Here is an 18,799-nt window from a genome sequence, read left to right on the forward strand (position 1 = left end):
ACATACATATTGATAATTACCTTAAATGTAAATGGACTAAATGCTCCCACCAAAAGACACAGACTGGCTGAATGGATACAAAAACAAGACCTGTATATATGCTGTATACAAGAGACCCACTTCAGACCTAGGGACACATACAGACTGAAAGTGAGGGGATGGAAAAAGATATTCTGTGTAAATGGAAATCAGAAGATACCTGGAGTAACAATTCTCATATCAGACAAAATAGACTTTAAAATAAAGACTATTACAAGACACAAAGAAGGACACTACATAATGATCAAGGGATCGACCCAAGAAGAAGATATAACAATTGTAAATATTTTTGCACCCAACATAGGAGCACCTCAATACATAAGGCAAATACTAACAGCCATAAAAGGGGAAATAGACAGTAACACAATCATAATCTTTCACACTCCATTTTCACCAATGGACAGATCATCCAAAATGAAAATAAGGAAACACAAGCTTTAAATGATACATTAAACAAGATGGACTTAATTGATACTAATAGGACATTCCATCCCAAAATAACAGAACACACATTTTTCTCAAGTGCTCATGGAACATCCCCCAGGATAGATCATATCTTGGGCCACAAATTAGCCTTGGTAAATTTACGAAAATTGAAATCTTATCACATATCTTTTCCGAACACAACACTATGAGACTACATATCAATTGCAGGAAAAGATCTGTAAAAAATACAAACCCGGACCTCCCTGGTGGCGCAAGTGGTTGAGAGTCCGCCTGCCGATGCAGGGGATACGGGTTCGTGCCCCGGTCTGGGAGGATCCCATATGCCACGGAGCGGCTGGGCCCATGAGCCATGGCCGCTGAGCCTGCGCGTCCGGAGCCTGCGCGTCCGGAGCCTGTGCTCCGCGACGGGGGAGGCCACAACAGTGAGAGGCCCGCATACCGCAAAAAAAAAAAAAAAAAAAAAAAAAAAAAAAAAAACCCATGGAGGCTAAACAATACACTACTTAATAACGAAGTGATCACTGAGGAAATCAAAAAAATACCTAGAAACAAATGACAGTGGAGACATGATGACCCCAAACCTATGGGATCCAGCAAAAGCAGTTCTAAGGGGGAAGTTTATAGCAATACAATCCTACCTTAAGAAATAGGAAACATTTCAAATAAACAACCTAACCTTGCACCTAAAACAATTAGAGACAAGAACAACAATAAAAAAAAACAAATTTAGCAAAAGGAATGCGATCATAAAGATCAGATCAGAAATAAATGAGAAAGAAATGGAGGAAACTATAGCAAAGATCAATAAAACTAAAAGCTGGTTCTTTGAGAAGATGAACAAAATTGATAAACCATTAGCCAGTCTCATCATGAAAACAAGGTAGAAGACTCAAACCAATAGAATTAGAAATGAAAAAGAAGTAACAACTGACACTGCAGAAATACAAAAGATCATGAGAGATTATTACAAGCAACTCTATGCCAATAAAACAGACAACCGGGAAGAAATGAGCAAATTCTTAGAAATGCACAACCTGCTGAGACTGAACCAGGAAGAAATAGAAAATATGAACAGAACAATCACAAACACTGAAATTGAAACTGTGATTAAAAATCTTCCAACAAACAAAAGCCCAGGACCAGATGGCTTCACAGGCGAATTCTATCAAACATATAGAGAAGAGCTAACACCTATCCTTTTCAAACTCTTCCAAAATATAGCAGAGGAAGGAACACTCCCAAACTTATTCGATGAGGCCACCATCATCCTCATACCAAAACCAGACAAAGATGTCACAAAGAAAGAAAACTACAGGCCAATATCACTGATGAACATAGATGCAAAAATCCTCAACAAAATACTAGCAAACAGAATCCAACAGCACATTAAAAGGATCATACACCATGATCAAGTGGGGTTTACTCCAGGAATGCAAGGATTCTTCAATACATGCAAATCAATCAACATGATACATCATATTAACAAATTGAAGGAGAAAAAACATATGATCATCTCAATAGATTCAGACAAAGCTTTCGACAAAATTCAACACCTATTTATGATGAAAACCGTGCAGAAAATAGGCATAGAGAGAACTTTCCTCAACATAATAAAGTCCATATATGACAAACCCACAGCCAATATCGTCCTCAATGGTGAAAAACTGAAACCATTTCCACTAAGATCAGGGACAAGACAAGGCTGCCCAATCTCACCATTCTTATTCAACATAGATTTGGAAGTTCTAGCCACAGCATTCAGAGAAGAAAAATAAATAAAAGGAACCCAAATCAGAAAAGAAGCAGTAAAGCTGTCACTGTTTGCAGATGAAATATTACCATACATAAGGAATCCTAAAGATGCTACCAGAAAACAACTAGAGCTAATCAATGAATTTGGTAAAGTAGCATGATACAAAATTAATGCACAGAAATCTCTGGCATTCTTACACACTAATGATGAGAAAATCTGAAAGTGAAATCAAGAAAACACTCCCATTTACCATTGCAACAAAAAGAATAAAATATCTAGGAATAAACCTACCTAAGGAGACAAAAGACTGGTATGCAGAAAATTTTAAGACACTGATGAAAGAAATTAAAGATGATACACATAGATGGAGAGATATACCATGTTCTTGGATTGGAAGAATCAACATTGTGAAAATGACTCTTCTACCCAAAGCAATCTACACATTCAATGCAATCCCTACCAAACTACCACTGGAATTTTTTACTGAACTAAAACAAAAAATTTCACAATTTGTATGGAAACACAAAAGACCCAGAATATGCAAAGAAATCTTGAGAACGAAAAATGGAACATGAGGAATCATTCTCCCTGACTTCATACTATCCTACAAAGCTAAGGTAATCAAGACAGTATAGTACTGGCACAAAAACAGAAATATAGAACAATGGAACAGGATAGAAAGCCCAGAGATAAACCCATGGACATATGGTCACCTTATCTTTGATAAAGGAGGCAAGAATATATAGTGGAGAAAAGACAGCCTCTTCAATAAGTGGTGCTGGGAAAACTGGAAAGGTACATGTAAAAGTATGAAATTAGAACACACCCTAACACCGTACACAAAAATAAACTCAAAATGGATTAAAACCTAAATGTAATTCCAGACACTATCAAACTCTTAGAGGAAAACATAGGCAGAACACTCTATGACATAAATCACAACAAGATCCTTTTTGACCCACCTCCTAGAGAAATGGAAATAAAAACAAAAATAAACAAATGGGTACTAATGAAATTTAAAAGCTTTTGTACTGCAAAGGAAACCATAAACAAGATCAAAAGACAACACTCAGAATGGGAGAAAATATTTGCAAATGAAGCAACTGACAAAGGCTTAATCTCCAAAATTTACAAGGAGCTCATTCAGCTCAATAACAGAAAAACACACAACCCAATCCAAAAATGGGCAGAAGACCTAAATAGACATTTCTCCCAGGAAGATATACAGATTGCCAACAAACACATGAAAGAATGCTCAACATCATTAATCATTAGAGAAATGCAAATCAAAACTACAATGAGATATCATCTCACACTGGTCAGAATGGCCATCATCAAAAAATCTACAAACAATAAATGCTGGAGAGTGTGGGGAGAAAAGAGAACACTCTTGCACTATTAGTGGGAATGTAAATTGATACAGCCACTATGTAGCACAGTATGGAGGTTCCTTAAAAATCTACAAATAGAACTACCATATGACCCAGGAATCCCACTACTGGGCATATATCCTGAGAAAACCATAATTCAAAAAGAGTTATGTACCAAAATGTTCATTGCAGCTCTATTTACAATAGACAGGACATGGAAGCAACCTAAGTGTCCATCAATAAATGAATGGATAAAGAAGATGTGGGACATATATACAATGGATAATTACTCAGCCATAAGAAGAGATGAAATTAAGTTATTTGTAGTGAGGTGGATGGACCTAGAGTCTGTCAGAAGAAGAAAAACAAATACTGTATGCTAACACATATATATGGAATCTAAGAAAAAAAATGTCATGAAGAGCCTACTGGTAGGACGGGAATAAAGACACAGACCTACTAGAGCGTGTACTTGAGGATACAGGGAGGGGGAAGGGTAAGCTGTGACGAAGTGAGAGAGTGGCATGGACATATATACACTACCAAACATAGGGTTTATAGCTAGTGGGAAGCAGCCGCATGGCACAGGGAGATCAGCTAGGTGGTTTGTGACCACCTAGAGGGGTGGGATAGGGAGTGTGTGAGGGAGGGAGACGCAAGAGGGAAGAGATATGGGAACATATGTATATGTATAACTGATTCACTTTGTTGTAAAGTGGAAACTGACACACCATTGTAAAGCTCCAATAAAGATGTTAAAAATCAAAAATGGACAGAAGATCTAAATAGACATTTCTCCAAAGAAGACATACAGATAGCCAAGAAGCACATGAAAAGATGCTCAATATCGCTAATTATTAGAAAGATGTAAATCAAAACTACAGTGAGGTGTCACTTCACACCTGTCAGAATGGCCATCATCAACAAGTCTACAAACAATAAATGCTGGAGGGCATGTGGAGAAAAGAGAATCTTCCAACACTGTTGGTAGAATTGTAAACCATTTTGAAGAACTGTATGGAGTTTCCTTAAAAAACTAAAAATAGTTAGTTAGACATATATATGGAGAAAACCATAATTTGAAAAGACACATGCACCCAATGTTCATTGCAGCACTATTTACAATAGTCAAGACATGGAAGCAACCTAAATGTCCATCAACAGATGAATGGTTAAAGAAGATATGGTAATATATACAGTGGAATATTACCCAGCCATTAAAAAAATGAAATAATGCCATTTGCAGCAACATGGATGGACCTAGAGATTATCATACTAAGTGAAGTAAGACAGAGAAAGACAAATATGTGATATCATTTATATGTGAAATCTAAAAAAATGATACAAGTGAACTTATTTACAAAACAGAAACAGACTCACTGACTTCAAAACCCAACTTATGGTTTCCAAAGGGGAAAGTTTGCAAGGGGATAAATTAGAACTTTGGGATTAACATACACACACTACTATATATAAAACAGATAATCAACAAGGACCTACTGTATAGCACAGGGAACTACTCAATATTCTCTAAAAACTTGTATGGGAAAAGAATCTGAAAAAGAATGGATATATGTATATGTATAACTGAATTGCTTTTCTTTACATGTGAAATTACAACAACATTGTAAATCAACTCTACTTCAATATAAAATAAAAATTAAGTTAAAAAATTTTAATAAATATAATCAAGGATTAAGTAAAAAAAAAATTATTTTCACAAACTTATGTTAACCATGTTCTTTTTAGATTGATATTTATTAAACTAAATTTACAATTCTTCCAAAAGCAGAAGTTTGTTATGATCTGTGACCAGATGATGTATAGAGGCCATAATCTGCTCTGCAGTGTGAAGTGATGACACCTCAGGTCCTCCTGTAGAAATTATTTCTACTAATTCCTTGTTCAAAGTAAGGGCATAGGCTCTGGAGGCAGACTACATGGGTTCAACTTCTAGCTTTACTCTTTACTACACAGGGACCTAGATCAACTTAGTTCACTTCCTTAAATTTCAGATTCCTCAGCTATAAGACCCAAAGGGTATGGTATGAGGATTAAATATGAGATCACATATCAAGTGTGTGAGAGTATGGATAGAAAGATAACAAATACAGTTATGAAAACTTCTGAGACCAAAATTCCAACAGCTGTCAACTGCCTACAAGATTACAGCCAACCACCTTAGATTTGTATAGAATACTGTTCACAATATGATTCTTACATACATCTCAACATACATTCTTACATATATCTTACTTCCATCACTTCTCTTGAATTGAATTGTTAAAGTGATTGAAGCATTATCACAGGACTATACTTTAAAACTCTCCTCTCTGATATGTTCCTCTTCTACGTAGAATGCCCTCTGATTTTTGTCTCTGCTTATTTAAATTCTACTCATCTCAATTTCACCACAATGACCTGTCTCTAACTAAATGACTATATCCCATGGTCTGGCATAAAACAGAGACATAATAGATATACATGAACTTAATGAACTGGATGATGAGTATCTCCTTAAGCATTGCACTGTTGGACGACCTCAGCTAAGCCACTGGAGGAGCAAGAGCAAGCCATCCTTTCCACCAACATTCACTGATCTCCTATAACATACTAAGTACTGAGTAAGGCTTTGAGAAAACAGCAAGGAGCAAAGCAGACTTACTCTCTGACATTATAGCAATTATAATAGACTACTGGGGGAGAAAATCAATGGTTGAAGTAAAACAAGTCTAAGTTTACTATTGTGATAAATGCAAGAGAGGAGAAAACATAGTGTTGGTAACATCAGAAAACAGGGGGGGTTGGGGTACATCTGACTTATTCAGGGAGATCAGTGGGTATGAGATCTGAAACATAACTGCAAGTTTACCAGATGTGTGTGTTGGAAGGGATTAGAAAGGAAGTACAGATTAGATGGAAGGACAGCATATTTAAAAGACCCTATGAGTAGAGAGATCCTGTTCTAGGGAGCAGTTAAAGGAAATCCAGTGAGACTCAGGGAGACCAGTGCACAGAAAGCAAAGGAACATATGACATGCTTGATAAGTCTTTGAAATGTTTTGAATAGCAATTCTAAGAATACATTTTTCAATACAACATATCCTTCAGTTTCACTATTACATGCAATACATTAATATTTTATTTCAATGCACTATGATCATTCAAGGAGAGGTCATGAATATTCAATTGGCATCAGTTGTGTGGAACACCTCCCCAAGAGTTGATAATCATAATAGGTGTAGTTTTAAAGTATTTGATACTTCCTTTTTATTAGAACTTCTTAAGTTTATAAATCCTTAAGTTTCTAGTTTCTACCTCAAGCATGAATATATTACACATATATATTCTATATATCTAGAATATAGAGATCTATATTTATATCTGGAATATGTAGATCTATATATCTAGAATATATAGATGCATCTATATATAGAATATATAGATATATTCTCTCACTAAGATTTGAACAGCATTTTTAAAATCAATTTCTTATTTAAGAACTTATTTAATAAAAATTTAACAGAAATTTGGCATCTCGATTATAATTAAGAAAATCAAGACTTGCAGATGGGTACACAGCTAGTAAATACCAAAAGTACAGTGAAAATATAGATCTCATGACTCCTCAATCATTGTTTATTCCACTGCCAGAGAAAGCTGTGGAAGCTTGCATCTCTGACAGTCTAAATGACAGTCAAAACATGCTGCAGTTACTCTACTAGAACCACAGGAGTGAGGAACCTAAGCAAAGCTTCGAGCATCTAACTTCTTCCTTATAAGTCTCCCAAGGCAACAAATTCTCATCTACACACACACACACACACACACACACACACACACACACGCACGCATGCACGCACGCACACTGGAATAAGATATCTGTCCCTAACATCTCAAGGGCTACAGCCTAGATAAAGAGACAAAGTTTTATGAAAATCCTTCTACTAACGTGATCAAAACTTTTCTCCTCTCCTAAGAAAGCATAACAGAATCCATGTGAGTGAATGATGTTATAGTAGGAATAATCCTGAATCCACTCTATTTTAAGAGTAAATTACAAAATATGTACCCTATTAGTAGTAGCAAATTACCTGTGACATGCCTCTCAACATATAAGAGCACAGCACATCAGTGTGTCCTGAGAGCTCAGTTGGGAAATTCTACATTAAAAACTGCTTCTCACTTTTCCTCCACACCTCCCCTTTACAATTTCCTTTTCTTCCCTCTCATGTGCTGCCTCTGAAGATGATTCTATCCTTTAGGTTATATGTGCTGATTATCATGAGAAAAAGAAGGAAGATCCAGGTGTTCACAAAAATTCTTATTTCCTCTCTTTGAGATGGGCACACAGGTACCAGCCAGCCAGACTGAGAGGAACAAGCCACCTGAAGCATTGGAAAAATGTGAATCTTTGCTGGCTCAAAAGTGCACACACAGGGGCTTCCCTGGTGGCGCAGTGGTTGGGAGTCCGCCTGCCAATGCAGGGGACACGGGTTCGTGCCCCGGTCCGGGAAGATCCCACATGCCACAGAGCGGCTGGGCCTGTGAGCCATGGCCGCTGGGCCTGTGCGTCCGGAGCCTGTGCTCCACAACCGGAGAGGCCACAACAGTGAGAGGCCCACGTACCGCAAAAAAAAAAAAAAAAAAGTACACACACACATAACAGAAATTGACACCATCTAAATGAGCTCCCCCGCCTGCCCACATTTCTGGTGAGGGAGTCCCCCTTTAAGCACAGGAAAGGTGAGGCAGAGGGCAGGCAGGCAAGGGAAGATTATTTTGAGGGTTAGTTAAATTTATGAGGTTTACTTGTATTCTCTGTCATTCAACAGGAAACCTTGTAAATGATGTTTGTATGCACTAAACTGTGATAACTGAACTGATGAGTTAAAGACTTGACTGAACATTTAATGCTGCTTATTAAATAATTATGATGAGGTTTGATGAATGGCTCTGATTCCCTGAACTTCCAACTGAGATTTTCATCATGAGTTTCATTAGACAGATGTGGATGGAGCTTGCTGCAACCCAGCTGCAAATGAGCTTGCAAAACATTTCAACTGGAAACCTTCAAAAGTGAAAAATTCAACTCTCTTGGTCTATTTTTCTTGGTCCCCAAACTAGCAGTTCATTTTCATTTGATGATAGAGTAGAGGCAAGTTATCCTATGTCTCTTGGGCCTTTTAAAGTATCATTGCAAGATTTCTCCATACGTACTTAATGAAACATTAATCTGTATTCTGTGTGAAAGGAAAAGTAACTATTCAACTTAAAAATAATTCTTATTTTTCGATGCCAATCACATTTCTTCCATAAATACTGGTGTAATGTGTGTCCAGTGCAGGTAAGAGTTGAGAAATGTTACAATTTATTGAAGCCAGTGAATTTGTTCAGCATCTGAGCCAGTCATTTGTTGTAATGACATGTGCAATGCACTTTTGAAACTCCTTCGTGCACTGGTATAACAGCTCATTAGACCATCCAACAATTTAATTTCAAATCTTATTTGAATTGCATTGCAAATATGGGATTTTTGTTCCATATCTTGAACCTTTTAAGTAGCTGTGTCTATTTGGGATGGCAGATTCAGTTTATTGGCAATTTGCATTTGTGTTTTATTTGTTGATATTTTTCTACAGACAAGCTGAAAGTCTACTATACTACACAATTGAAAGGAAAGTAGTCTATAGTGAAATGAAAGAAGCACTGAGATTGGAGTGAGCCAGGCTGGATTCAAAGCGGCAGTAGAAGGTGGAGTTTCAAGGCATGGGATCTGGAACCTCACTGCCTGTGTCTAAATCCACCAGTAGTTGTAGAACAAAGTACAGGATTGGAAGCCAAGCCTCCCTGAGTTCTAGTTCTGCTTTTCTAGTGGCCAAAATCATACCTGGGAAATCATTTAAATTCTTTGTCCTCAGTGGCCTCATCTGAAAAATAAAGATATTAGACCTTATACATGTTCATATTTTAAATTATTTGACAAGTTAGCAAGTAGTTCTCTAGAATTAATGTCACTTGTAATCACTTAAGAATATTTAATTGGCCCATAAAGTGTAATATTTTGAAAAAAACAATTTAAAATATTTTAATGCAGTTTTGCTTATAATTTGCTGTACTTCTAGTGGCTTAGAAAAGTTAATCTCCCTTACCCTGAATTCCTGACTCTGAAATAAAAAATGAACAGGGTATCTAAATTCAATTTATTTTTATGTTAATCCAAAAATAGTTTGAAAGCCTTTAATAAATGACAGAGAAGCACTGGAGGCCATTAATCACAACTGACAACGTCTCTAGATATGGCCATGGCTTTATCCTGATGTTCAATCATTTTCCTCAGCCATATCCCCGATGTGCAGATTTTTCTCCTGCATTAATTGCCACTGATCTCAGAGGAGAAAGAAGATATAGAGGCAAGGCTGATATAAAGGGTTCAGACAGTGGATAAGGATGCACCATACCTTTGTTCTGGTATTTGATTTACAGAACGTGAAGTCATGAACACCAGATGTAAGTGATATCTTCAAATTGTGTCCTCTCAATTATTATTGAGTCTACTGAAGTAGTCTCAGCTTTATTTGATTTTTTTGTACATTCTTATTGACTACACAAGTCTACCTGGATAAGGGACTTTTATAGATGGAGGGATAGATGATAGATAAATAGATAATAGATAGATAGATAGATAGATAGAGTCCATGAATAAGATAATACATTTAAAACTTGAGGCACATAGGAGTTCCTTACCAGAGAGTAGTAGAACCTGTCTTCTAGCCCACATTGATGGAGGGCTCTTGACCACCCCCACTCCACTGCACAGTGAGCCAGTAATGCAGCCTTATTTATTGGCCTATCACCTGGTCTCCTCTAACATCCATTCCTACATTTTTTCCACTCCCTTTTAGTTCTTAAGAGAGCAAATCCAGGAGCCCTACCCTAGGGATTTAATTTTAACTGCTGCCACTATCCCATGATCAAAGCTGTATCATAACAGGTCTTCCAAATCTACTTTTGCATTTTGTCTCAGCTGAAAAATTATTCTCTCTGACATTCTGCCCCTAACATTTTATTTTTCTGAACTTTTTGGTTATCTGGAATTCAACTTAAGATTAACTAATAGTTTCCTCTAGAATAACCTCTAGCCTTTTTTACATTTCTGTTTCCCAGAAGCTGTCTCCCTGTTCCAAATATATGGCCATCATGACCTGTTTTGGGTTCTGAAATTGTCCCAACAACCTCACCTTATTGGAAATAATTGATAAATAGCTTAAGCACATATCGATAGATCCCTAAAAAGGGGGAGGGAGGATTGTGCAATAACGAATTAAAGAATATCCAAAACAAAGTTAGTGAATTTTACAAACCACCTGAAAACTAGCTCCTTGTGCTATTCAGAAAACAATCAACATCTGTTATTAGAGTAATTTGAGGATAAAGGGAACAATGTTAAGGTTCAGGATAGGAGAGTCTCAGCACAGTGGGAATAGGCACCAGGTGAACTCCTATAAATTACTGGTAGTCTCCACATTCACTGGGAAGAAAGACTTTTCTGCAGCTATTTCAGCTCAGGTGTTCCTTGGTAATAAATATTCCCTGAGAAGTCAAGCAGAAACTTCCAAAGTTGAGGGGAAAGGAGGAAAACTATGTGAAAGTAAAGTTGGAAGTTGGCCAACACACCAAACTTCTGGGCCACAGTTGACTGGAGTGTGGTCAGATCTAACTTCAAGCAACAGTTCCTTTACAGTACTTTCCTTTACAGCCCTTTACGGTACCTTCCCTCTCACATTCCAATCCCTGGAAATTCATTTTCTACCTGGCAGCCCAGGTTCCTCCTTTCCAAAACATATCCATCCATTCCTAAACTGTTCCCTGAATGTTGCAGATTTTTTTTTCCAAACATCACTCTTTAATTTACAAATTTTATTTTACTTTCATAAGAGAAAAAAAGCATTTGTGAAAAATAGGGTTTAAAGCTGAGATTAGATTTATATTTGGACAAAGACTATAAACAATTAATGAATTATACAAATGATTTTCTATAACAGGTAAATTAAGGTCCATGGGCTAAATCTGGCTTACTGCCTATTTTTGTAAGGACTGCCAGTGAAGAATGTTTTTTACAGATGAGCATTTGTGAGTGATTTGATGATAGGAAATACTAACTTTGAGCCCCAATTCTGTTAAATGTTATCCTACCCTAAATAATTAATTCTGTGCAGTTTCCTGATGCTGCCATAAAAAGGTATTACAAACTGGGTGACTTAAAATAACAGAAATGTATGCTCTTTTATGTAGGCCAGAAGTCCAAAATCAAGGTGCATGCAGGGGCACATTCTCTCCAAACTTTCCAGGAGAGACTCTTTCCTTGCTTCTTTCAGCTTCTGGTGGCTCCTACCATTCCTTGGCCTGTGGCAGCATAGCTCCAATCTCTACCTCTGTCTTCCCTAGGTCTGAATATCGGCATCCCTTCTCTGATAAGGAAACAAGCTATTGGATCTAGGGTCCACACTAAATCCAGATGATGTCATCTTGAGATCCTTAATTGTATCTGTAAAGACCATATTTCCAAACATAGGTTCCTGAGGTTAGGACTTGAGCTTATATTTTTTGGTGGACACAATCCAACCCACTACAGTATATTTATTTTGCAGAAAAAAATGTACTCAATTATTATAATCATTTTAAAATTTTATCATAAAAGTGTTTGAAAAGTTGTTTTCTCTTTTATTATATATAAATACTATATAATAGCCTCGACTTTACCTCTTGACCCACAATGGCTAAAGAAAAAGTTTACTTGATCTCTGTTCTATATTGTAGCCATTATCTATGCCTACATATTAGACCCAGATCTTCTTTTCTATTTTGTACTTATTATCCAGTTCTTTTGTGTCACAAGTGAATAGTTCTTAGATTTTTTGAAGAATGGTTTTTATAAGAACTTATTCATCATACTCCCTTGGTTGTAGTTTTTTTCATAAAAAGACACACAATGGAAACACCAAACAAAAAATAGCACTGTCAACACATGCAAATTAGTTTGGAAATTGGTTGACTGTAAAAAATTACTCAGTTGAATACTATAATAAATACCATAATTAGTTGTCTTCAAGCCCATGATACTTTAAACTTAACAGGTTCCTCTCATCCCCAGCCACCAAACTTCCAAAAAATCCAAACAAAAATACATAAAGCAAGGATATGATTTAGTACCAAATATAAAATGTATGTTTTCTGCTTCAGAAGTTGACTTTGAAAAGTGTTTAAAATTTTTACCTAATACCAAATCAAAATGAAGATGGAGAATGAAAATATCCAAAGTGGAGAAATGTTGCATCACTAGGGAATAAATTATGGAGTTAACATAGGTTAAACTTATAACACCAGTAATAAAATTCTTGTCCTATGTTAGTGTGTGTTACATCAACATAACAGCAAAAGAATCAAGAAGGAAGTAGAATGAGTCATGAGGTCACTGAGATTTCTTTAAGTCTGGAGTCAGACTTAACTGCCTTTGTGAAAGGAGGCCAGCAATGCCTTTGAAGAAAACAAGCCAGTAATATTACAAAATGCCAAGGCAATGATTAGTGAAAATAAGCCAAACTTCCATCCTCTTCTACATTCCACTACCTCTAAATAAACTGAATATATCATATAAGAAAAAGTTCCATAAACCAAATAATTTCCCACAAAGTTCTTATCTGCTAGATAAGAAATATTGTCAGAAGTAGTTGAATACAAAATAAGAAATGAAAATCATCAGTTAAAATAAAGAAACCAAACGATGACAGAAGAATTTTGTTCCAAGAAAAATGGTGACATTTTAGCCACTACATAAATTCTGACACACAATAGATAACAACAAGGAAGTTCCAAGTTTCTTTTCTATCAAAGATTCTGGGGCTAATACTTAAGTCTTTTAGGCAATCAAAAAACAGACAGTTTCACTAGCATTAAAAGTCCATCTTTTTTTCTCCATTTGCTCTAAAACAGGGCAATCAGACTAAGGGAATAGTCTTTACAGTTTCACATGGTTGTTGTATGCATGATAATCTGACGTATATTTTTCTTGAAGATATGGGGGGAAATGAGGGAAGGCGTGGCAGGTTTCTTATTCCAAACAAAAGCATCACATTTATAATTGTATTGGCCAAATGCCACACAAAATTCTTGCTATAAGCAGATAGAGACCCCAGACCCTGGGCGAGCAAAGTGAACTAAAGGCTGAAATACTTTGACCACCACCATGGAAAAATGACTGTAGGACAGGCCAAAAGGCCTAACGCCAAGTCATGCTCTCATAGTTCAGTGTGATGGGCAGACAACATAAAGTTTTCAGTAATGGTTAAGAAAGGGAAAATATAATTTCTTTCCTCTTTGGTGGCAGTGATTTATTACATTTTGACTTTGGATGTTCTCAGGTTCAGACATTTTCTTTATTGACTCCAGTCTGTGACCAAGATCCAGACTGGCAAGAGCTACAGAGCCTGGAGATGATGGAAAGCAGCCCAAAGATCAGAGATCAAGAACAAGAAAAAAGACTGAGGTCCAAACCAGAAGAGAAATAAAGTTTTGTATTCCACTCCAGTTCAACTCTTTCATTTGGGGTAATCCAGCTTTCAGAGTTCCTGGGAACTTGTCAAACCTCAAGTTCCTTCCCTTGCCACAAGCTATCTAAAGCTAAACAGCCCTGCTAGTTTGAGCCAAAAATTAGGGTTGTTTGGGCTTTGATTTTTTTTTCTTTTTGGTTAGCATTTTACCTTTGAAATCAACTATGTGCTAATCAGTGTACCCCAAATCATCTGTCCACAAAATCATCACATCGAAGTCACTCTCAGACAATAAGTTTTCCCTTCCAGTTATTCTGAAATGTTGTCCTCACAGTCAAAGTGACTTGAAAGATCTGTATGATTATGTATATAAATGAGGTGGATGCATACTGTATGTGTATATTGCATATGTATTTTACTTCAAAGTAATTTAACCTGTCAATTTGATACAGTAGTCACATAGAGAATGTGCCAATAAATAGATTTTTCCTTATATATACTCTCCTTTCTCTCACTTCATCTATATCCACACAGTGATAAAATCAATTTCATTTAATAACCATTAAGTTATTAGAGGATCATCACAGTTTCTTGACAGAGCACAAAAGACTATACTTTCAAGGATCATTTATATAGTTTGTTACTGATGGAGCACATATTTTTAAATGGTAAGATGGGTTAAAATAACTGTTAGAAGAGTTATTTTTAGTTGAGATAATGTGTATATCATGTTATAATTTTAAGGATAAAGTAACTTACCAATTTCCCCAACTGTTGTAGTTGCACTACTGCCTGACTATAAGACGCTGTAAGTGATTTCTTAAGATTCCTTTACCTCCTTGTAGTTAATTCTATGGTGAGACCATAACTTCAATTCAATTCAATGGACTCTTAGAAGCCCTTCCATGTGTGTAAATTTAGTAGGTGCTGTGGTAAGTGCCTTCCAGGGGAAAAAAACAAAACAAGATATTTGCCACTGGCAAATGTGCAATTCTTATCAGAGAAGCAATATTTATTATCTTGCACACAAAATTTAGAGACACAGTGCAAAGAGAAGCACAGGGAAAATATGGTAATTAATGAGGTGCCAAAATGAGAATAAAGACAATAAACAGAACAATTAAAAGGTCCAAACTGAGTGACATGTGTGGGCTGGAAAATCACAGATCTTAGAGGTCAGGGAACACAAAGGAGAAGCAGAGTAACTAATTTCCTTATCTTCCACCTTCTCCCCAATCCAAGGGGGCCATTATGAATCCTGATCTCTCAAAATATTATTACAGCTCACTACCTTTTCAGAGTTAGATAGAGAAGTGTAGGAGGGATACCAATGGAAACAAAGGTGTTAAGGAGACTTTGAACTGAATTTAAATGCTGAGATAGAATTGATGCATCTCCTTTGATTGTTCAAAAGCCAATAGAATCCCCTGATCCATTCCATTCCATTTATTTCTATCATGTTGTGATAAAGGATAGAGAAGACTTTTCTTACTCTAATAAGTGAATAGCCCTGCCTTTCTCATTGCTTCTGCATCTTTGCTGCTCTATATTTCTCCAGTATGGATGGATCACCACTAACAGGTTCGACAGACGTTATAATATCATTATGCAAATGCAGGTTCACTGCCACTAGGGAATCCTACAGACTGATCGCTTCATTATCAGCCTTATCAGAAAATACAAGAGAATTGTGTCCCATACTCAGTGAAATGAGAACATAATTTAAATTAACTGCTTTACTGTCTGACTATTCTATAGTCTAGGGTGGGAGATGAGGAGAGCTGATTTTGAAAACTGGGATATCATCAGGCATTGCTCCACTGAGGTGCAGCCTGAGCTGGCTTCCTGTGCACCTCCTTCTCCCCTGAGCTCTGCCTTCTTCTTTGCTCCAAATCAGGGCCTATGCTAAGGCATTTTGTAGCATTTAATTTGTTCACCTGCTGTCACATGTCCTTGAAGAATGTCTTCCTTAGAATAGAAGCAGTTTAGTCCTGTGCCTAGAGAGGCAGATTGTTTAGTGGAAATCTCTCAGACCTTAGAATCACATGACCTGGATCCTACACACTAGGCTAACAGTGTGACCTTCACATTTTACATGATTCCTGTTTCTTAAAAGTAATTTGGCTTATGTAGGGTTCCTACCTATAAAATCAAGGAGTTAGTGAAGACAATCTTCAAAGCCCCTTTTAGCAGTAACATTTTATTAGTGAAGACAATCTTCAAAGCCCCTTTTAGCAGTAACATTTTATTTCCTGGAATTTGAATCTGAAATATTTTTCCAAGTCTTATTTTATAAAAATAAAATATGGCTATTGTTACCTATCCCAACTAGCAATTATCTCTGGATCCTATTAAAGTGGTGCATGTAAAATTACAGCAAATTCATTAGGAAAATTAATGTGGTATGATTATTAATAGTAAGATTAATGGACTGGGTACTGTAGACCTGGGTTCAGGTCCTAGCATTGATCATCCTGTGCTGGGGTCACCTGGCCCAGGTGCTCAGCTCCCACCCTTACACCTAATTCAGAATGTGTCTTCAATGTCTTCTTCCTGGAAAGCTCCTGCTTATACAAAACCTAGCACTTAGTTGTCACCTTTTCAGTCAAGCCTGCCTTCTGCATTATAACCCTCTGATCAGACTTCTACTACATCATTTATTCTATTATAATATAGTTGTTTGTTTACATTTTTCTCTATTTCTGGCTGTGGGCTTCTAATATACCTTTTTAAATGTTTACTTCTACCATTGTCACTATAGTATGTCATACCTTGTACATACTAAGGCTCAATAAACACTTGATCAAGGCAGGTCACAATGGACCCAACTCAGAAAGAGCTGATAACAAAAGTCCTGTGAAAAAGGTGGTATGAAGGACAGTGTCTCCAGTGCCTTGGAGAGGTGGACATCCTATGCCATGACCCCAAAGGAGAAGTCCCAGAAGATAGCTCCACAGACCCACAGTGACTGTTGGAGGAGAAATTGACTCATTAATCTAGGGGACCTTTATCAAGAAGGCCTGGAGCTAATGTCTATGTTGCTGAGAGCCCCTCTCTAAATTACCAACTATGTTATTTCTGGAATGACACCAAGCACAAGGGTCTGCCAGCAGAAAGTTGAGCAATTTTGATTGAATTGTGGCACAGAATCTAGAGTCTATACCTAGTCTTTCATTTTAGGAAAGCTCTGCTTCTGAAACAATCCCAATTGTCTCTACGTCCCTGAAACAAGTGAGGAGTTGAACACAATGCCTTTGTCAGAAATCCCGGTTTGAAACACCAAGACAAAGGTAGCCCCCACCCAAGTGGTAGATTAATGCCATACTTTTAATTACAGTTATTTTTTTCTTAATTTTTATTGGAGTACAGTTGATTTACAATATTGTTAATTACAGTCCTTAAAACTCACCACACAGATTTTTTTCCCCTTTGGTCAGGGTTCATAAGCAGAAGTTCTACTAGGCACACAAAATATTGTTGCTGAATAAATGAATGGAAGAATGAATATGTAAACACATGCGTCAGCTCCTTCATTATTTAGTTGAGTACTTGAGATTTTGAGTCGTTAGTAACTCAGAAGGCAAAGAAGTAGTAAACAGGGAGCTGTATACTCATAAATTAAAGTTGAAAGGACACTTAGAATTATCCTATGTCACCATTCATTTGACAAAAGAAATTGAGAACAAAAAACGTTGGAAATCTTTTTCCTAGATTCCCTAATTAATCAGTGGCCACAGTACTTCTGGCTTCTAATCTGGCATTATTGTTCCAAAACCACCAACAGTGGGATCTGTTCTTTTGCATAAACCTCTGGCTTCAATCACTGATGGCAAAGTTCCTAATGCTGAGTGAGATCCTCTTAAAGTCTGGACATATTCTCTTAGGAAATCACTTATAAAGGTTCAGGACATTCCTTTATTCCACAAATAATTATTGTATTCCAAATGTTTGACAGGCATTCTTGTCAAACTAGAGAGATATTCAAAGACAAATATGCTGTTTCCAGTCTTATAGACACTTAGAAATTCACACAACAATATAAAATATTAATATTAATCAGTACCCCTTTTCCTTATTCTCCAGCTCCCTGTTGGCCACACCCAAGGACTAAGCAGAAGATACATGGATCATTCTAGTGGGACATGATAGCTGAAAAAAAATACTCAAATTCAAGCGGCCAAATCTCAAGGGAATTTTTTAAGGGAAGAATGGTGCCAAACCATATCTACTTCAAAATTCCAAGGACATCTACATTGGTTTAGTAGTTTCTGCAGCCATGATGATAAGTTTTGGAAAATACGAGGGAACCATTTCTTTAACCCCGTGGGGGTGGAAGCATGCTGGACATATTCCTTGAAGTCAGAAGATGTTGGTAAACACAAGAACCAGCACTTTCCCTCCTCTGGAGGTTTCTGAAAGTGTGAAGTTCATGGAGGAAACTTGTGTCAGTGGAGCATAAAGAAAATGTGGTACAGTTGCTAAGATTGATTTTGGGTGGCTTCAACCTGCAGTGGCTTGAAACAGGATCTCGGTTCCCTGGTCAGAGATTGAAGTCAGGCTGCAGCAGTGAGAGCCCTGAATCCTAGCCACTAGACCACAAGGACCAGTGGCCAGTGACAAAGTGCTGGCCCATCGGCTAT

Source organism: Mesoplodon densirostris, chromosome 15 (genome assembly GCF_025265405.1).
Source record: "Mesoplodon densirostris isolate mMesDen1 chromosome 15, mMesDen1 primary haplotype, whole genome shotgun sequence".
Lineage (NCBI taxonomy): Eukaryota > Metazoa > Chordata > Mammalia > Artiodactyla > Ziphiidae > Mesoplodon > Mesoplodon densirostris.